This window comes from Paramormyrops kingsleyae, chromosome 8, assembly GCF_048594095.1.
Source record: "Paramormyrops kingsleyae isolate MSU_618 chromosome 8, PKINGS_0.4, whole genome shotgun sequence".
Taxonomy (NCBI): Eukaryota; Metazoa; Chordata; class Actinopteri; order Osteoglossiformes; family Mormyridae; genus Paramormyrops; species Paramormyrops kingsleyae.
In genome coordinates, this window is record NC_132804.1 from 6,291,723 (window position 1) to 6,313,825 (window position 22,103).

The following is a 22,103-nucleotide window of genomic DNA, read 5'->3' on the forward strand; positions in this document are numbered from 1 at the left end:
AAGTATGTAATATTGGTCTATATCCCCATATAAGTTTAATAGCTAAAACAATGGCAAATAACACCATTAAAGCAAATGTACAAGAGGAGCATTGGATCCAGGGATGGAATGATGCCGATGGAATTGTGGATCCAGGTGACTACCTTTCTTCAGCAGCGTAAATGAGCCCTATTCCCTCACTGCACCGCTTCTCCATATTGGTGATGATCTTCCTCTTCGTTTCCGTGGGTCTAGTGTTTTATAGGCAGTACAGCAGACACAGCTGGATATCTGTCAGCACACGATGCTTATGGTGTCACTTTGAAAGGTGGAAGAACCTCTTGCACCTGTAGTAAATAAGTGCATGTTAATCTCAGCAAAGGTTTGCATTTGTCCAGCCTGTTGACATTTATACAAAGTAAAGAATATTACCTTAACTGAAAATCAGGGACACTAATCTACCTGTTTTTCTTTCTCCATTTGTCCAGCCTATTACAATACAATGTGACATTAACGGAAAGTAAATAAATAATATGAATTTAAAGTTGCCTATTTTTAAAGTCTCATTCCGGATCCGCACTAAGGGCTGATAAGTGAGGAATCTCATACACTGTGCTCAGCCTTTCTTAGGGGACCATTCGCCTGTGCTCAGCCTTTCTTAGGGGACCATTCGCCTGTGCTCAGCCTTTCTTAGGGGACCATTCGCCTGTGCTCAGCCTTTCTTAGGGGACCATTCGCCTGTGCTCAGCCTTTCTTAGGGGACCATTCGCCTGTGCTCAGCCTTTCTTAGGGGACCATTCGCCTGTGCTCAGTCTTTCTTAGGGGACCATTCGCCTGTGCTCAGCCTTTCTTAGGGGACCATTCGCCTGTGCTCAGCTTTATTCTCTCAGTTTTTTTCTCAAAGTTGACAGCAGACACAGCTGCTCTGATGCTCAGCAGATATCGTATGTACTGCTCCGTCGCGTCGGACAGCCGCTAATCAGCTTCTCCTTTTCCAGTCCCAAATGTTGCTGTTCCCCCTGGAGGAGGTAGCTGTCGGTTGTGGATCTGTTGAAATGAGATGGGGCCACTTTCTGCCTGCTAGTGGGGGATTCTGTGACCCCGAGTCTGAGCCCTTTACACACAGAACCCAGTCGTTCATGTGGTGAGTGGCTCAGTGGGGCTACGTCTCTGTGCCTGTAATCTCAAGATCACTGGTTTGAACCCTGGCCCTTAACCCTCAACTCCAGGGTTGCTGCACATTAGATGACCCTGTGCTGCATTGATGTAATTAGTAGCACCAGGGGCGCCGTAAGGGGGAGGAAAGCTAGGACGATTCCAAGGGCCCCTGAGTGACAGGGGCCCTAAAAAATTAGGAAAATAACTGGATTGGTTTGGACTGGGGGGCCTAATATGATATGCTTTCATGGGGCCCAAAATCTCTAGCAACGCCCCTGAGTAGCACTGCATGTTGTAATGTCAGTCACAGATTCCCTTTTCATGCAGTGGACACCAGTGCATTCGCCTACATTCTCCGCAGTGTGGCTGCTTTCCCCAGGGTCTTTTGCTTTGCGTACGTAATCATGCATTTCCCAAACATCTGAAATCCTCTTCTTCCACCTTTGTGACATCACTTTGGGGAAGGCCCTTTTCTGTTCCAGCGGACAATGCAAGGCCCATAAAGACCTGGTTGGGTGAGTCTGGTGTGGTAGAACTTGACTGGCCCACACAGAGCCCTGACCTCAACCCCATCAAACACCTTTGGGATGAACTAGAATGGAGATTGTGAGCCAGTCAGTGTCTGACCTCCCAAATGCCTGTGAACAAAATCTCATGAACAAGAATCAATGGTTTAGCCCCTTTGTTCAGTGTCTTATTTAGCCAGTGAGAGCAGATAGAGGGCTCTCAACCATGACTCTTCTGCTCTGTTTCACAATGGAAAGTTACAGCTAGTGACTCCATCCCACTTAAGCATATGCATGTGGTTATGGAGACATATGGAGGCAAAGACTAGGTAGATACCTTGTTTTGGGCTTGTGCTTTGAAAGAAAATATTATGAGCACATTTACTTCTTGTGCTGCATATTCATCTGTTTACTGAATAAATATGCCCGTCACCAGCTAGAGACCTTAGTGTAAAGCTCTCATCGGAGGAAAAGGGGGCTGTTCGGGAGGAGGTAAAATTTGAGGAGATGTCGAACAGTTCTCTTGCAACGTTTGATACATATTACTTCATTGCTTTCAGGTGTTTTGCTTTAAGGTGAATTAAATGGCTAAAATGGGGACATGCAGAGTGAACTCATGGCACAAAAAAACATCCAGACATCTCTACCATAGAATTTTTTTTGCTATGGTTCAGCTTCCTTCCCAGTCTGGTACCAGACGTTTAGCAGAATCTTTAGAAGAAGAAACATCTTGCTTCACATTTTGGTTGGGGGTTCAACTCTTATCCCCACTCTCTGTGTCGGTCCCCACAAGGGGAAATTCAATTTTATATAAAAAAAATCTGCGACTGCAAACCAAAACTAAAAATGGCAAAAGTCTTGTATTTTGTTTGGTTACTTATGGTTAAGGTTAGGGCTGGGTAAGGGGTAAGGTTGTCATTGTTGGAATTAGGATTATACCCATTTAAATGAATGGATGGTCCCCACAAAGATATGAATATTTGATTTGAATGTGTGTGTGTGTGTGTGTATGTGTAGGTGTGCGGAGTTTGCATGTCCTTGCTGTGTCATATTGGTTTCTTCCCACAGTCCAAAAACATGCAGTACAGGTAACCCCCTCCCTATGAAATACCTTCTGGTGAGCATTCATTCCTCTTTGCCTGCCAAACAAATTCAGGATAAATAAGCAGATTCCGTTTTGCATGTCACATTTTGAATATACAGGCCTAGTAATTTAACATTATATATTCCCTGCTTCCTGAACCTATATTGTACCCTTCCATGATTTAAGGGGACTTGATGATCTCTCTAAACTCTCGTTGCTTGAGAGGCATGCTCGACTAAGAGCAAGAGCACCCCCCCCACAGAGTCGCTGAGGGGCGAGGATTTCCAGAGGTGTGCCTGAACACTGTGATCTCATTGGTCACTATGAAACACAATAGATAGATGAAACCCAAGATTGCCTTAACGATTGGAAAATCCTGTATCTCACTAACTGAATTATCCACATACGATGAACAGGGCCCACAGCTGAAAGTGGTTTAATATTTTCAAAAAAGTAAGAATCACCACCAGAACCTAAATAAACTACCAAGGCTTAAATTTTAATGAGAAAATCACCTTTGCAGTTAAAGTGATAGTTTTTTTGAGCTTGTGAGTTAGTACAAAATACTGTATCGGGACTTACAGTGACCCTGTGTGGGATAAATCATTAGAAGATGGATGGATGAATGGATAAATGGATGGATGTATGAGAACATATTGTGTTTACCTGAATAAACAGTAGATGGCAGCACTGTACTGGTATAAAATATGCAAATATATAAATAAATAGAAATGTAATCATTTATATCATATAAATATATTAAATATACTGCATTCACTAATCTGCTTTTTGCCTTTATATTAGAAACACTTTTTAACCTAGAAATGAGAAGTTATTTTTACTCTGAAGGGAATATTAAATAAAGTGAACGGCCTTCCCTCTCTGTCTCGAAATACGTAGCCATGTGTGGGACACAGTATTGCCCATTAGAGGGTGTCTTGCTGAGTAATAATGGGGATTCCCAGTCTGCCCTTTGTATGCAGAGTAATGCATGTTACTCCCTGTGTCTCTGTGGATTTTTCCTCTCAGTGCTCCAGGTCCCTCCCACGCTCCTTTACTCTGGACATTTTACTGTGTCCTGCAGGAGGTCACACCTGCCTTGTGCTATTTTCTGCATGTCAGGAGTTTGCATGGGTTTCCACTGGGCATTTCTTCCCAAAGTCCAAAGACAAGCCAAAGACAAGCACTTAGGCTAATTGCCATTTCTAAATTACCCATAGTGCCTCTGTGTTTGTATCTGCCCTGGTGAACTAGCATCCCATCCAGGGTGTAGCCCAGACTTGTGTCCCAGAATGCCTGGGACAGGATCCGGGCCTCACTGTGAAACTTAAAAGTTGGACTCACTGGACATTACTTTTGTTTTCTTTTAATTTAACCTTTATTTAACCAGGCGAGTCATTAAGAACGATTCCTTATTTGCGATGGCGGCCTGGCAAAGGCAGAGCCCGGTGAAGACTGAAGAAAAATTGGGGTTTTGGTTGGGGGGGCGGGGAGGTCCAAAAATAACCGAGGTTAAAACAATGTAAAACATGTGCTAACAAACAAGCAACAGACAACACAACCGCAAGGCAAGAGCAGCAAACAGTAAGCAAATATGAGTCAGTTGGGACACAATTGCATGTATCAGTGAGAATATTTGTAACTGCATTCTTGAAATCTGGCATTAAAAGAAATGTATCCAGTTTTAGGGATTTTTAATTCACCTTTTTAGCCATGAGTTTTCCTTGGAGGGTAAACATGCACTCTTTAGCTGCATTTCTGTTTGTATCCTGAATCCCAATAAACCAAATGAATTGCTTGCATTGTTAGCAGTCATTTCCTCATGTTAGATGTTCAGATTTTAGTGTATTCAATGTATCCACTTGGCCTTTAAGGTTATTGACGTGAGGGGAGGGGAGGAAGTTATTTTGGGAAAGTTTAAGTCAGGTCCTGCTGAATTATTTTTCTTAAAAAAAAAACATGATTTATAGTAACTTATGGCTTGTCTGAGTGCTCTCTCTCTCTCTCTCTCTCTCTCTCTCGCTTTCTGTTGAACTAGCACTCAGCCAGATTTCCTTCAGGATTGCTTGCATCATCAATGTGTACACTATTAGTAAATTAATTGTGTCAGATGCCAAATGTAAGTAATGTCTGTAAAAAAAGAGAAAAGTTGTTTTAAGACCCCGTGTGCTTTTCAGTGGTTCATACTAGGCTTTGAGCTTGAGGTAAAAAGACCCCTGAGATCAGTAGGAACTGGACAGTTAATGCTAAGGACTTGCCATGTGTTGTGGCTGAACTAGGGCACTAACTAGGGCACGGATACAGAGAGAAGGCATCGACACTGCAGCTGACCAAGGCAGGGCAGAGCCAGTCTAAGACGTCCCTGAAGTCAGTGTTCTATTTCCTATTATTTGGGACCTGATTGGACCTGATAATCCAATTAATATTTGATCATATCTCTTAGTAAACCAGTCACATCTGGCCTCACATTGGCGGTCGGTGTATAGTTTTCATTTTGTGTTCTTCTTCCTCAGGGTTTCTCCTTCTTTCTTCCCGCAGTGCAAAAACACTCAGCATTGGCGACTCTTAATTGTCCACAGTGTTTGACCTTCTATGGGAGCGTGTGACGGCCGTCGAATCCCGAGTATCCCCTGCATTCTGCAGATTCACTGTACAGTTAGGTGAGAGTCCTGCACATGCTGGCAAATGGACACTCGCTACCCTGTTCAGCGTGACTGCAGCCACTGCAGAGCTGCAGGCGTTAGCTACCTCGGGGTGGATACAGAAACCACACGTACCATCCGGGTCCCCCCCCCACACACACACACACACACACACAGCACACGAGGCGTGACAAGGTACAGCCTGCAGAGTGGAAATGATTCAGCCCACCCCTTCCCCACTCTGGCCCTCTGTGTCCAGCACAGCAGTATGTGCATTGATTTGCTGCCCCCCTATCTCCCTCCATCCCTCCATGCTCTCCTGAAACCTCCCACCCCCTGCTTCCTCTTTGAATCAGTTTTGCTATGTTCAGCATTCCTCACAACAGGCAGGCTCCAGGGAAAAAAAAAGAAAAGGCAAAGGAATATCTAACGGAGAAGAGACGCTGTGCGGAACCGCTATAACATCTGCGATGCGCCAGAAAACAGGGGCCCCTCCCAATTAGAGCTATAGCCTTATTCTATTGGACAGCAGCTCAGCCAATGAGGCAGCAGTGCTGGAAAATGCAGCAGTGAAGCACCGTTGGGGCCGGTGGGCAAAGAGTGTATAAGACTGTATACAGTATGTATGGCTTTGCCGTAGTTTCCACTGACAGACGATTACGCTAAAGATTCCGATAAATGTCTGTGTGAGACGACCAGAAGCAAGAAAAACCAAAGGTGCACCAGCACTGAAGGAAGCACATCATTAGGATGGAAGGGAGGAGTTAACAGAACTGCCAAAAAAACAAAAAAACACCCCGAAGCACGTTTTTCTGCCTCCCTGAAAGTAACACTGAAGGTACTGCAGAAGTTTGGGGAAGATCGCCAGTTTGCGGTAAGCTCTCTGCTTCTGTTCTCATTCATTTTCAATTTCTAATTTTTAATTCCATTCGTTCATATTTATTATTCTGAGAGATGTGTTCTTGTAGTAAGCCAGAATTTTATCTGCATTATTTCAGAAAAATAAATATATTTTCCATATTTTATCTTCAATTAAAAACCCAGCGGAATTTTTTAAAGGTAAGGATTGACAGAATGAGTTTGATATGTTTAGGACCAATAACTTTACCCGCTGCGGCATCCCATGACAAGACAAAGTGAAAATTATTCATAATTAAAGCTCAAAGGAATGCTTTCACTAAATGGTTCTTTAATCGGACAACTGATGATGTATTTACGACCTGATTTCATCTGAAAGTCTCCCCCGAAGGTGACTGCTGGTTGTTTTCGTTGGCATGTCAGTAATTATAACCACGTACTGCAGGGTTGCGATTGTCGATATGGTTAAAAGGCAGTTTCAAAGAGGCGGAAAGTTCAAGCCAAATCGCCGCAGTGAGGTGCCCTCTTTATAGGGAAAAAAAAGTCACGTTTTGCAAATATCAACCGTAAACTTTGGCAGCACCGAGATGGGTGAAGTAGGTACAGGTGCACGTTTCACGCACATATATGTGCATTTGTGGGTTTTAATTTAAAAAAGATAAACCAGCCACTATTTGCTTTATTAATTATCAAAACACGGACCCTCTTGAGGTCAGATTAAGGAACAGGACCGCTAATTAAGCCCTTTTATTATGATGACTGTGTGCCATGGTCCTGGCACGTTCTGTTACTACGGATGTTCATTAGTGATTGAGACAAAGTTCACAGGTCAGATAGCACAGATTGGGACAGAGGGGTAGTTATTTTCCCTTGCTCCAGTTAAACTGAACGATAAGGTGAGTCTGTTCTATGTTATGATTTTTAACATTTAAAAATATGTGTTTTGTGCGGAGGAATGTTTTCCATGGTGAGGTCCGGTCGCATGGAAAAGCAATTTTCCATGGCTTGAGTATCATTGTATTAATTTGTTCAAATATGTTTTTAATAACTAATATTTTGACCTTCAAATACTTATCAGCATGCTGCATTCTGTCCTGTAGTGGGTGCTGTTTCGCCCCAGAGATCCGACGCACTGTGGTAGTGATGGTGCAGAGTAAACTTGTGTGCATTTTCTCTGCAGTTTTTTTTTTTAAATTGATGTATTGTATCTTTACATTTGCTTTTTGCCTGGAGGAATTCCATCTAGCGACACATGAATACCCCCCTCATTATGATTTGAGATAAGAAATTGTCTGCATCTAGTGGCGGAAAGTCAGCCGTACAGCCTGATTGGGAAAGGAGAAGATGTGAATGTCATGTATAAAAATGCGGAGATGGACCTCAGTGCCTCACCACTGTCAGTGCAGCAGATAGCGGTGAATGATCCAGGCGCATGATGAACAGTGACTAGCTAATGTCCCAGGAGAGAACCTGATAGTCTGCCCCTTACCTAGAAATTATTTAGAATTTATACAGTCGAAATGTCAGGTTGTATGAAATGACATGTAAAATGGCAGGATTTTCAGTTGCTGTGGGGAGAAACATCTATAAAGAAATTATGGAATGATTCTAGAGGTCCTGCTTGGTGCAGATATCAGAACGGCCTGACCCTCTCTAGGTGCTCTGCATGGGCAGCTGAATATTTTAACACATCACAAAATCACTTGCTATATATATATTTTTTTATTGAAAGATCTCCTTCATATTCCTTGTGATTTTCACATCATAAGCACAGTCAAAAGACAAAGAGACAGTTACTACATTTACATTCATGCTCATTCATTTATCAGATGCCTTTGTCCAAAGTGACATACAAGTTTTGTGGACACCACATCACAAGCACGTCAGTAACAGGGACCACCTTTAGCATTGGGGGTTCCAATGGGCGACCAGTAGCATGTACAAACTGGTACTGGTGCAGGAGATCTTCAAAATATCACTGGAACGTACCTTCAGAAAAGCAAAACCAATTAAAACATAAGGACTTTTCCCCTACTAGATAAATGCAAAATACAAGAAAAGTTTTTCTAAAAATGGCAATGAAACCATCAATGAAACGATGACGAGATTGGTCTTGGATGAGGGATGCTGCTGATCGGATGCTGCTGATCAGATGCTTGACTTGTTTTCATGCGGTGGAGTGGTGCTGACCGTAGAGGGTGAGATGGAATGTAGGTACTGGTGTGCAAGTCAATGTAGGCAGATGCCATTCCATTAGCAGCTCAGATAGCCAGCACCAAGGACTTGGACATGCAAACGCCTGTCAGGAGCCAGGAGTGACAAGGAGAGGTGTAAACAGGAGCACGTACATTTTGGCTGATTGAATACCAGACATGCTGATGCATTTTGAATCACCTGCAGAAATGTGATAGGACAAGCTGGTAGCCCTGTCAGTAAGGGGGGGGGGGGGGGGGCAGTAGACAAGGTGTGACATGACAAGTGCCTGCACTAGAAGCTGAGCTGCATATATCGATAGATAAGGTCAGATCACCCTGATGTTATACAAGGTAAATGTGTAAGATTTGGAGGTACGATGTTCTTTGCAAAGGATGATGGTCATCTCTCATTATCCCCGAGGGTCCTATCAAACCTCGATGAAGTCAGCATCGATGATGTAAGCTGAACGGTGATGTCGTGATGAACAGGGGTTACATATCCCTGCACATAAATGATTACATAACCCATAAACAGAACTGGCATCACAGGAAGGAGCATGAAGCGAAACGTCTAGGTAGTGGTTTCATTAAAATATCACTGGTATTTTCAATATTGTCTCCATTCACAACCTCAATAGCCCTGGTGTGTTTCTTAAATTCCACTGTCTTGGAGGTTTATGTATGGGGTTCAATAGCATTCTCAATTGTTAATGTTTCTTTTTTATTTACCCCAATACTATTCTGTTCACCCCACGACCTTGTATGGGATACGCAGCTTGACCATTGATGGATTGATTGTTCTACTTTGAAATACCTGTTTTCTTTCATCCACTACATACTTTATACAAATAATCTTCCCATTACTGAAAGGTCAACACTGAGGTTAGGCAGAACAATATCAAGTAGTTCTGCAAGACGTATTTAGACTTCCTAAAGACATTCCTCTAGTAAATAAATGCTGACTACCAATTCTCAGTTTGACTGATAAAGTAATAAGTAAATTTCAATCCTGTGCAACCACCTTGTATTTTCTGAGCTTGACACAACTTCTCAGGAAAGAAGCAAACAGCCTGCCCTTCTCAAGTCACATATGGCTGAAAGCTCTTTGCCAAGTGGAGTATTTTTAAGCATATAATTTCGGCTATAATTCACAATATTAGCATAGCGAAGGCACAGAGTAAAACATCCAGCATGCATGAACCAACACATACAATCACAATCACGTGCTAAAACAGCATCGCTGCTCGTTATCTGCTGAAACACCTGGTCATTTTCAAAGAATTGTACCGTAAGTTATAGCAAATCTATGATTTATATTCAATGAAGACGATAAACTATAGTGAAGTAAATCAATACCATGGCAGTGTGGCAGACCTGTTTGTCTTCTCTGCCGTTCCCCTTTGCACGGTCGATAATGCACGTGCAAATGCTGCTCAGAATATTCCACGATTGTGTGGGTGCTATGAAAAGGCAGCCATATGCACACAGTATTTTAACAATGCTGTCATGCTCATCGTGGTTTCTGGGGGTTTTCTAAATGTTTTGTTAAAAGGATTTTTTTTTTTTTGCTAGTTTTTATGGTTTTCTGATCTCGATTTTCTTCCAGAAACTTACCTTTAAATAATTTAGAATTTGGTGATCAGTGATCATTCTTGACACACCACAGCACACTCTGCATTTAACCCATTTATGACATTGTGACATAGCAGGGGGCAGCTAATTCGGCACCCGGGGGGCGGTACCTTGCTCAGGGTACCTCAGGCTACTTTTAATTACATGTGTGTTTCTTATCCTAACCATTAAGACATCACTTGCCACAATAAATGATGGATTCACACATGTGTAGCACTGGTCTCTGTGTGGTAGGATTAAGGCCCTTGCTCTAGGGCCTGCGCCATGATCACTTTGCCAAGGCTGGGCTTGAACCACCGACCTTCTGACCACAGGCACAGAGGCTTAGCCTGCTGGGCCACTTACCCCCCCTGTGGTAAGTAGTATTGAGATAATATATGAGCTATGCTGGGCCCTTCAGCTGTCCCACAAACCTTGGAAGGTCTCCTCTTTTCAGACATATTTAAATCAAGCCATTTTCATCATCATAAATATAATCCAAAATGTGCCGGATGAACCGAGTCCCACAAGGGTCCCGAAACTGGACGCCTTATGGTCTTAGTATGAAAGCTGACTATTGTGCTGCCAGGCCTTGCAGGCACTGGTGAAATAATGCATCCCACCTGAGATGTTCGTACTGCTCTCTATTTCTGTGTGCATTTCTTAAGCAGTGAATATATTCATGGGAAGGCGGAGGATGTGTGATTCATTAAACCTCCCAATATGAACAAACGCAATGACTGTTTCAGTGTGAGCTTTGGGAGGAGCCAAATGCAACGGGAGCTCAGGTATCTGAGGCTTGGGTCAGACCTCAGGGCCTCAGCCTGGTCGCCCAGGCGGGAGATAAGAAAACTGTGTTACGCAAAGATCAGATTTAAGACCCAGATGAGCTGTGTAGGTTCTGCCCTCCCTCCACCATATGATGGCTAATCTGCCCGACTGTATCTTACAATATTGCTTTTAATCAAAGCGTTAATTTATCTAGTAAGAACATAATGTAAAATATGGCTTAATTAACTTGCCCTTTTACACATTCCATAATGCAAAATGGTTGCCCCTCCAGATCTCCAACGCCAGAAGGCCTAACATTACAATTTTATGCCTAAAAGGAGACCTTTGTAATATTGAACAGTATAAGTGAATTGATGTAAGTAAATGTCCTTTAGGATTTAGGACCATAACTGGAAAATCAGATCAGGTTCCTGAATCAATCTTTCAGTATATAAACATAGAGGAGACTTTTGGTCCCTTTTACAAAAATTGGGTGGGATATAATACAATGTGCCCATTTAAAAATAACATCATCTTATTTATATTAATGTGAAAATGCATAAATACACTGTTGATTTAAACACTCTGGCGCAGTCCACATCATTGAAATGTATGCAGTCCTATAACAGTTTTCACTCTACAGTCAATAAGATCTTCGTTTCTGTTTAATGACATCTACCTTCACTGTGGTCATGTTATCCACCTACCGATGCAGGGTTCCAGTCAGTATGAACCCTGTCTTAGGAAGGACAGGGTCATCAGCACCAGCTGACCTGCAGTGTCAGTGGAAGAAGGCGACAGAGGTAGCTGTCAGTCCAGCATGCCAACTCCTAGCGTTCTGCTTTGATCTAATTAGCTGTATAAATGTATAAATTTAATTTCACTTTTGTATAAAATAATCTGGGAAAACATTAAATGTCTTTAAGCACCAGGACACAGATTTTCTCTTGTATTTATCTCATAAGATCTATTTCAATACAATTTTTAGGAAAATCATGTCCCAGCTGTTACAGAGACAGACAAAAAAGATTAAATTAGACAGAAAATATGGCAGAACACTTAAAAACCTATTATAAGTATGACTGTGTTTCACTATCAGTCGGATAGGTCCTTCTTAGTGATTCTTGTCTCAAGGAATCATGAGTGAGTATTTTTGTCCAGCAAAGAGGCAGACAGACAGCAGGCCTGATCTGACCATGTGTGTATCTTACAGAGAACTTCTTCCTGGAGCACAGAAACAATTAGAACCACTGGTCCCCCTATTCGCTGTGGGGGCCAATTACCTTATGAAAAAAATCTAAAAATAATATTAGGATGTTTTGTAAAATAAATTCTTATTGTATAAGTCAACTAAGTGGGTTGTTTCGGCCTTTAGCACAAACTGACTAACACCTGTGTCGTGATATATATATATTTTTTTTTAATCCTTAATGTTTTTATTTACTTGACTCCTTAACTGTTAAGGAGAGGACAAGCCCCCGGTTTGGATTTATTCCTTTTCAAGAGGTACAGCCAGCTCCAGTTTAACTTTGCTGAAGGGATTTTGTGAAGAGAGAGGAGAACGAGAGGTACACAGAGGAGTATTAGGTACAGAGAGGTACACAGAGGAGTATTAGGTACAGAGAGGTACACAGAGGAGTATTAGGTACAGAGAGGTACACAGAGGAGTATTAGGTACAGAGAGGTACACAGAGGAGTATTAGGTACAGAGAGGTACACAGAGGAGCAAGAAGTATAGAAAGTAGTAAGAGGAACAGAGAGGAGAAAAAGTTACAAGAGGAGAAAGAGGTATGGAGAGGAGTAACAGGAACAGAGAGGAGAAAGCAGTATAGAAAATGGTACAGAGAAGAGTAATAGGAAAAGAGAGGAGCAAGAGGTACAGAGAGGAGAAGGAGTTTCAGAGAGGAGAAAGAGATACAGAGAATATCAAGAGGTATAGAGACGAGTAATAGGAACGCAGAGGAGAAAAACGTACAGAGAGGAGAAAGAGGTACAGAGAGGAGAAAGAGGTATAGAGACGAGTAATAGGAACGCAGAGGAGAAAAACGTACAGAGAGGAGAAAGAGATACAGAGAATATCAAGAGGTATAGAGACGAGTAATAGGAACGCAGAGGAGAAAAACGTACAGAGAGGAGAAAGAGGTACAGAGAGGAGAAAGAGGTATAGAGACGAGTAATAGGAACGCAGAGGAGAAAAACGTACAGAGAGGAGAAAGTGGTACATGGAAGAACAAGATGTACATAGAATAGTTACAGGTACAGACAGGAGTAACAGTAACAGAGAGGATTAATAGGAAGAGAGAAGAGAAAGAGGTACAGAGAGTAGTTACAGGGACAGACAGGAGTAACAGGAACAGAGAGGAGAAAGAGGTACAGAGATAGTTACAGGTACAGACAGGAGTAACAGGAACAGAGAGGATTAACAGGAAGAGAGAAGAGAAAGAGGTATAGAGAGTAGTTACAGGTACAGACAGGAGTAACAGGAACAGGGAGGAGTAACAGGAACAGAGAGGAGAAAGAGGTGCAGAGAGTAGTTACAGGTACAGACAGGAGTAACAGGAACAGGGAGGAGTAACAGGAACAGAGGGGAGAAAGAGGTACAGAGAGGAGTAACTGGAACAGAGAGGAGCAAGAGGCACAGAGAGGAGAAAGAGATACAGAAAGGAACAAGAGGTACAGGGAAGGACAAGAGGTACAATGAGATGAAAGAAGTACAGAGAGCAATAACAGGTACAGAAAGGAGGAAGAGGTACAGAGAGGAGTAAGAGGTACAGAGAGGAGTAACAGGTACGGAAAGGAGGAAGAGGTACAGAGAGGAGTAACAGGTACGGAAAGGAGGAAGAGGTACAGAGAGGAGTAAGAGGTACGGAAAGGAGGAAGAGGTACAGAGAGGAGTAACAGGTACGGAAAGGAGGAAGAGGTACAGAGAGGAGTAACAGGTACAGAAAGGAGGAAGAGGTACAGAGAGGAGTAAGAGGTACAGAAAGGAGGAAGAGGTACAGAGAGGAGTAACAGGTACGGAAAGGAGGAAGAGGTACAGAGAGGAGTAACAGGTACGGAAAGGAGGAAGAGGTACAGAGAGGAGTAACAGGTCTGGGTTGGGGGCCCAATATAAAGTGCTTTTTTATGGCACAAAATCTCAGGAGACGCCCCTGGAGAGATGAGCTGAAGAGGGTAGAGGAGGAACAGGAAGACACTGGCGTCCGCCAGAGTAAGATTAATCTAAGTGGACTGCAACCACTTTCAAGAACTATTGAAAAGTGACAGCAGAGCTATTCAAGAATATTGCAATACAAGAATACAACTATATAATTATTATTAGAATTAAGCATCAGGTACCCAGGGTCTACTCTGATAGATAAAACTGAATAGAGACACTGCTGAAGCTTTCTGACAAAGCAATATTGTTTGCATTAAATATGTGCAATTGCCTCAGTGTGATATGAAATAGGTCCCTACAGCATCCTAATCTACCCGCCTCCCAGGGACCAGCAGAGCGGCGCTGATGTGCAATGCCTGGCCAATCCCTGTAACAAATGCACGCTTAGCCATTGTATGCTGTTACTGCAGTGAGTGGGCTGCTTTTGCTGGGGGAGGTCATTACAATGCTCTAAACAAGCAGGGGAATACACAGAGCTTTCTAGGGGTCATTTGGCTCCCTGCTGGCTGAATACCAATGAGCGGGCGGGTGGAGGGGGGCGGGGGGGGGGGGCATAGTTGCGGCATGTTATGGATGATCGTCAGCACTTAGTCCCTTGCAACTCGTGCCTGGAGCCGTGGTGCAGGGAGAGCGAGCGTGCAAAGCCATGCTGCAGTAAGCTGCATAATTAATCCAGGGGAGGGGCTGCGCGGAGGGTCAGACAGGGGGGGTCCAGGCTGTGCGAATCCGCAGAGCCTCCGCCAGCTCTTCTGTCTCGGCTTGGGGAGACCGAACATTTCCTGGGGAGGCACCTCTGCAGCTTTATAACCCAAATCTATAAGAAGGACTCAAACTTTGCTGGGTTGTTCTGAATAAAACGGTGCTTATTTTCACGCTGTGATGCTGCGAAATGTTGCCGTTCCATTGCAGTGTTGCAGTGTGCCTTATGTAAGAATCCTTCACAGGAGTGAGAGACGTGCTTCGCAACGCTCATGTTGCAGTGAACTGCTGATTGTCGGCACTCTCGGGCAGAGGTGGCCTTTAACGTAACCTTATGGCTTTGCGCTGGCACCAAACAAAGACCGAGGCAGACAGATGTGGTCTTAATCTGCGAGGGGGGGTATGCCTCTGGTGAGGGATGTGCGGGGGACCACCTTTAGTCATTTTACATTTATTAAAACCAGCAAATTTTGACAGCCTGTTACCACTGACTGGACCTCATTTGCAAGCTGAAAACGATGGTGCTCCTTCCCTTGAATATAATACATACATTAAACTTAAATAAACCAGCCCTTGAAGGATGTAGGTGACACAGTAGCCCAAGATTTCAAGTTTGTATTGTCGCGTGTTTCCAAGGGACCCAGGGAGATTCTCGTGCCACGGTTGCAGGGGAGGGGACAGATGCATGACGGCGCAACAGGACGAACAACAATGCAATAAAGGACAAAACAGGAGTGGAATAAAAGAAAAGACGGTGCAAGACAAAAGACAGGGCAATAAAGGGATTTAAGTCGCTACAAAAAGAGAGAGAAAGGGAGGAAAAGAAAGAAAGCCAGAAGACGAGAGGAACCAAAATTTTTGACCAAGGTCAACTGGCTGCACGACCCCCCCAGGCATGCAGAAAGAACAGGCCAGCTTTAAAAAATGCAGGGTGGACACTGAGGTCATGGTCAGTGGAGAGCAGAGCTGCCTCCCGTCCAGGGTGGGGGGGTTTGAGTTACACCCCGGCTCCGAATGCTTGGGGTTTGCATATTCATCTGCAGGTGCTCCATCCTCCTCCTTCAGTTCAAATGCAGTTAGTTTAGCCAAATGAATGCCTCTGACGTGTCCACAGTGCAGACATGTCACCTCTCCCGGAAGTTCCGGAAGTCTCCCGCAAACTGACAGCAGCTCCCAGACGCCCACAGTGACGCGCAACGTCCCGGAAATCTGTCTTTTCGCTATTCAGTGGTGATAAAATTAGCCAGATTGAAGTTTTGTTGTTTATTGTTGTGCCCACCCCAGTTGCCAATATGTATATGGAATTACCGTAATACCAGCCATGCATTGGCCAGCACCTCCCCCCCTACCGGCTGACCCTCATCTTTCTCCCAGAAATCAGTACCCCTATGGTGGGATGTCTCATAGAATGAGAGAGGGTGCATACAGCCACCAGGCACGTTACTGGGAATACCCCTCTTTCCAGTTAGCTTGCACCAGCTGCCCACTGTCCTCTGACCTCCCTCATCACCAAGGTGATTCTGCCCACAGACCTGCTGCTTGCCGGATGTTGGATATTTTCTCACCATATTCTGTGCAACGTCTAGAAACTGTGAAATCCCGGGAGATCAGGAGTTTCCGAAATATTCAAACCAGCCCATCTGGCACCAACAACCAAACGCACATGGATCACATTTTTTCTCCACTCTGATGCTTGATCTGATCATTAACTGAAGCTCTTAGCCTGTATCTGCATGATTTAATGCTCTGAGCTGCTGATGCTGGCCTGGCTGATACGTATTAGGTGCACCAGTGTTGCTAATGAGGTTGCTGGTCAGTGTATGTGTTCAAGAAAGATTTAAAAATAAAGGAAAGGAGAAATGCAATCTGGACATGTGTAGATAAGATTCTAGAGTCACTGTCTTTGGCCTGGGAGACCAAAGGTTCACCTCAATTCGTCCTTCTGGAGCTGCTGTTGTATAAAATAGATAAGAAATGTCATCTATTTGTGTACCAAGGCTTTTGTTTCGCTACACCGTGAGAAATGAGGAGTAGCTTCGTGTGAGATTCTTTAGCCTGTATCAAATGAAATCAACAAGACATAAATCCTAAACAAATGTAAATGAAGAAATTATAAAGTGCACATTTTCCCAAACAGTTAGGGAGCCTGTATAATCTCTAAATGATTATGTGTCATCACGAGTAGATACAAGTTCATTCAGTCAAGCTGCAATTCTAGTTATATTTGACTTTTAGTTTAGAATTAATAGTGCCATATTATATTGCTTGCAAATAGGTTAACAATAAGGTTCAACTAATCTGGTGTGAAGTTTAATATGTTTAATTTATATTTACAATCAAGAATGGTTTGAATATGAGTTATTCATTATGCATTATGCACGCAAAAAATGCATGGGTGCCGCAGAAGTGAGGGGAGCAATGACAGAATCCAAATTCAGTGTTTTTTTTTAAATGATTTTAAACTAGTGTTTTTGTTGTTGTTTTTTGTGGGCTTTATACTCCTTGCTGTGCATGAAAACAGATGGAAATGTATAAATCATGGATGTTATATTGCTGTGTGGGTGTATTTTCAGATGTGTTTTATAAGTACGGATAATTTTGGAAAAAAAATGGTTGACCTTGCGCGCATGTCTATGAGCTACAATTATCCTGCTTGCATAGACTGAAAAATGGGATTTTCACACAGAAAAGAAGTTTCTGACAAAGTTAGTGAGCACAGACTAATGGTATCTAAAAGGTGAGACTGAATGGATGACTCTGCAGAATGTTACTCATGATTAGTAAACCTTTGTTGATGATTATTCAATTCAGACCAAAGTTTGTCTTCACATTTTGGGGTTTTATGTTGGGGCTGCATTTATACAGGATAGAAAGCTTTAAAAATGTCTCTTGGTTGACTCTTAATATATTTATACAATGCTAATGATAATAATTAATTGAGTAAGTGGGTTACTTTATAGTTCAATGCCCTTGAATAATTAGTTAAATGACTGATTTATTCTAATTAAGCTGAATGGATATTATTGTGATTATCCTAGGTCCACAAATTAACCAAGACCTGCTAAAACTCTCCGTTTTTATTTATAATGTTCTTATATAGGTTATAAAACAGTCACAGTATCTAGGTCATTTTTATTATTTCATTAATTTGGAAGCTGCTGTAACAGTAATCAACACACAATCAACAGTCCCCAAACCACAGAACCACCTTTCTGAACATCAGATTTAGGGGCAGAAGCTTCTCTTAAGCTGTAAATGATGTACCCAATAATACATGTTAATATTGTGTAAATAGTATAAATGTAATAGTAATAGTAAGTGGTTATTCAGCTTCACAGAAAATTTTGCCAGGTACCTCTATGGGGGAATTAAACAGGAGATGGGAGAGGGCACCACAAAGGGCTCGGCATTATGGGAGAGGGCACCACAAAGGGCTCGGCACTATGGGAGAGGGCACCGCAAAGGGCTCTGCATTATGGGAGAGGGCACCGCAAAGGGCTCGGCATTATGGGAGAGGGCACCGCAAAGGGCTCGGCACTATGGGAGAGGGCACCACAAAGGGCTCGGCACTATGGGAGAGGGCACCGCAAAGGGCTCGGCATTATGGGAGAGGGCACCGCAAAGGGCTCGGCACTATGGGAGAGGGCACCACAAAGGGCTCGACATTATGGGAGAGGGCACCGCAAAGGGCTCTTCACTATGGGAGAGGGCACCGCAAAGGGCTCGGCACTATGGGAGAGGGCACCGCAAAGGGCTCGGCACTATGGGAGAGGGCACCGCAAACGGCTCGGCACTATGGGAGAGGGCACCGCAAAGGGCTCGGCATTATGGGAGAGGGCACCGCAAACGGCTCTGCACTATGGGAGAGGGCACCGCAAAGGGCTCGGCACTATGGGAGAGGGCACCGCAAAGGGCTCGGCACTATGGGAGAGGGCACCGCCAAGGGCTCGGCACTATGGGAGAGGGCACCGCCAAGGGCTCGGCATTATGGGAGAGGGCACCGCAAAGGGCTCTTCACTATGGGAGAGGGCACCGCAAACGGCTCTGCACTATGGGAGAGGGCACCGCAAACGGCTCGGCACTATGGGAGAGGGCACCGCAAACGGCTCGGCACTATGGGAGAGGGCACCGCAAAGGGCTCGGCATTATGGGAGAGGGCACCGCAAACGGCTCGGCACTATGGGAGAGGGCACCGCAAAGGGCTCGGCATTATGGGAGAGGGCACCGCAAACGGCTCTGCACTATGGGAGAGGGCACCGCAAACGGCTCTGCACTATGGGAGAGGGCACCGCAAACGGCTCGGCACTATGGGAGAGGGCACCGCAAACGGCTCTGCACTATGGGAGAGGGCACCGCAAAGGGCTCGGCATTATGGGAGAGGGCACCGCAAACGGCTCGGCACTATGGGAGAGGGCACCGCAAAGGGCTCGGCACTATGGGAGAGGGCACCGCAAAGGGCTCGGCACTATGGGAGAGGGCACCGCAAAGGGCTCGGCACTATGGGAGAGGGCACCGCAAACGGCTCTGCACTATGGGAGAGGGCACCGCAAACGGCTCTGCACTATGGGAGAGGGCACCGCAAAGGGCTCGGCACTATGGGAGAGGGCACCGCAAAGGGCTCGGCACTATGGGAGAGGGCACCGCAAACGGCTCTGCACTATGGGAGAGGGCACCGCAAACGGCTCTGCACTATGGGAGAGGGCACCGCAAACGGCTCTGCACTATGGGAGAGGGCACCGCAAAGGGCTCGGCACTATGGGAGAGGGCACCGCAAAGAGCTCGGCATTATGGGAGAGGGCACCGCAAACGGCTCTGCACTATGGGAGAGGGCACCGCAAAGGGCTCGGCACTATGGGAGAGGGCACCGCAAAGGGCTCGGCATTATGGGAGAGGGCACCGCAAAGGGCTCGGCACTATGGGAGAGGGCACCGCAAAGGGCTCGGCACTATGGGAGAGGGCACCGCAAAGGGCTCGGCATTATGGGAGAGGGCACCGCAAAGGGCTCGGCACTATGGGAGAGGGCACCGCAAACGGCTCTGCACTATGGGAGAGGGCACCGCAAAGGGCTCGGCATTATGGGAGAGGGCACCGCAAAGGGCTCGGCATTATGGGAGAGGGCACCGCAAAGGGCTCGGCACTATGGGAGAGGGCACCGCAAAGGGCTCGGCACTATGGGAGAGGGCACCGCAAAGGGCTCGGCATTATGGGAGAGGGCACCGCAAAGGGCTCGGCATTATGGGAGAGGGCACCGCAAAGGGCTCGGCACTATGGGAGAGGGCACCGCAAAGGGCTCGGCACTATGGGAGAGGGCACCGCAAAGGGCTCTGCACTATGGGAGAGGGCACCGCAAAGGGCTCGGCACTATGGGAGAGGGCACCGCAAACGGCTCTGCACTATGGGAGAGGGCACCGCAAAGGGCTCGGCACTATGGGAGAGGGCACCGCAAACGGCTCGGCATTATGGGAGAGGGCACCGCAAAGGGCTCGGCACTATGGGAGAGGGCACCGCAAAGGGCTCGGCACTATGGGAGAGGGCACCGCAAAGAGCTCGGCACTATGGAAGAGGGCACCGCAAAGGGCTCGGCACTATGGGAGAGGGCACCGCAAACGGCTCGGCACTATGGGAGAGGGCACCGCAAACGGCTCGGCACTATGGGAGAGGGCACCACAAAGAGCTTGGCATTATGGGAGAGGGCACCGCAAACGGCTCGGCATTATGGGAAGCCCATGCCAGGAAGCGTGAGGTGCCCCTTGGGCATTTTAGTCCTTCACTGGCTCAGTCTCACAGTATGGGCAATTTAGGGATTCCATGGATCTTTCTCAATATGCGTACATGACCATACCTGTGTTCTCGCGTACCTATTTTACATCATCTTTCATTGCCGAAGGCCAGTTATAATACTACGAACAGAAGTACAGAGGACAGTGAAAATCCCTGGAATTGTATATGAACCGAACGTTGATAACCCCTCCTTTTTCATGCTCTCTTCACTTCACTTTCCGATCACTCGGACACCACACTCATTATAGGAGGAGACTTGGTATTGAACCCAGAAATTGACAGACTCTGCACAGCAGTGAACCAAAGGAACTGGCTATCTACAGATATTCTTAAACAATACATGAATGATTTTGGTCTTTGCGATGCCTGGCGTTCACATCACCCCACTTCCAGGGATCACACCTTCTTTTCACCAGTACACCACTCACACTCTCGCTAATTAGCAGCTCCATGATGAGGAACACCACAGAAACTCAGATACAGTCTATCCTTATCAGTGATCACTCACCGGTGTCTATCTCTTTGGTTAAGGACAGAGTCACACCACCAAGCACGAACTGGAGATTCAATACATCTTTACTTAGAGAACAATATTTTATAAATTATTTCAAAAATGAATGGGCAAAGTATTTGGATAACAATGATCTACCAGAAGTGTCACCATGTGTTATCTGGGAAGCAGGAAAGGCAGTAATGAGAGGAAAAATAATATCTTATTGCTCACATAAAAAAAAATAAAGAAAAAACACATGAAACAGCTTATGCTTCCTCACCGCAAGAGCATATAATTAGCAACTTGACAAAACTAAAATTGGAATTTAATTAACTAAATGATAAGAAGACACAATTTCTGGTAGAAGGATTGCGATTGGAGAACTTTGAACAAGGCAATAAATCTGGAAAATTCCTGGCTAACCAATAAAGAAAACTAAGTTAACTAAATAAAGAAAAAACAACAATTGGTTCTATTAAAGACTCGATGGGGAATATAACTCATGATCCCTAACAAATTAATAAATATTTTACAGAATTTCATGAAGCTTTATACTCATCACAGAATAATGTATGTGATGCTGACATCAACAAATTTCTTAACAATATAAATCTGCCAAAGCTAAATGTTGAACAGATTAGAGTTTTAGACTCTCTATCAATATCTGAATTCAATGAAGCTGTACAGTATCTTCCAAATAAAGAAAGCCCCAGGTCCCGATGGTTTCCCAGCAGAATTCTACAAAGTATTCTGGCCGTTTTTATCAGAATGGTTACTCAAATTCAGAATGATCACTCGCTTTCTCCAGACATGAACTGTGCCAATATTAGCCTGCTTCTGAAACCTGGTAAAGACCAAACACTGACATCCAGCTACCGCCCAATCTCATAAACGTAGACCTTAAAACTCCATTTCTTATACATCCCGACCAAGCAGGTATTATCCAGGGTAGACACTCAGCCAATAATACACGTAGACTAATGAATGTTATAGACTATTGCTCCATTAACAAATTAGAAACCACGGTTATATCTCTAGATGCAGAGAAAGCATTTGACAAAGTAAATTGGAAATTTCTATTTGCAGTTCTACATAAATTTGGATTTGGTTCATCCTTCATAAGCTGGATCAAAACACTATACAGCTCTCCAAATGCACGTGTTGGA

General features: G+C 44.6%; 1 protein-coding gene across 2 annotated transcripts in view; it reads left to right on the forward strand.

Annotated features, from left to right (window-relative positions):
- The first annotated feature begins 5,927 nt into the window (after nt 1-5,927).
- The window catches only part of LOC111853181 (synaptotagmin-2-like), a 93,981-nt gene continuing 77,805 nt past the window's right edge, over nt 5,928-22,103 (forward strand). For both annotated transcript variants that reach the window (XM_023829842.2, XM_023829852.2), the window contains exon 1: nt 5,928-6,243. The gene's annotated coding sequence lies outside the window, so the exon portion shown is untranslated. The remainder of the gene's footprint in view (nt 6,244-22,103) is intronic.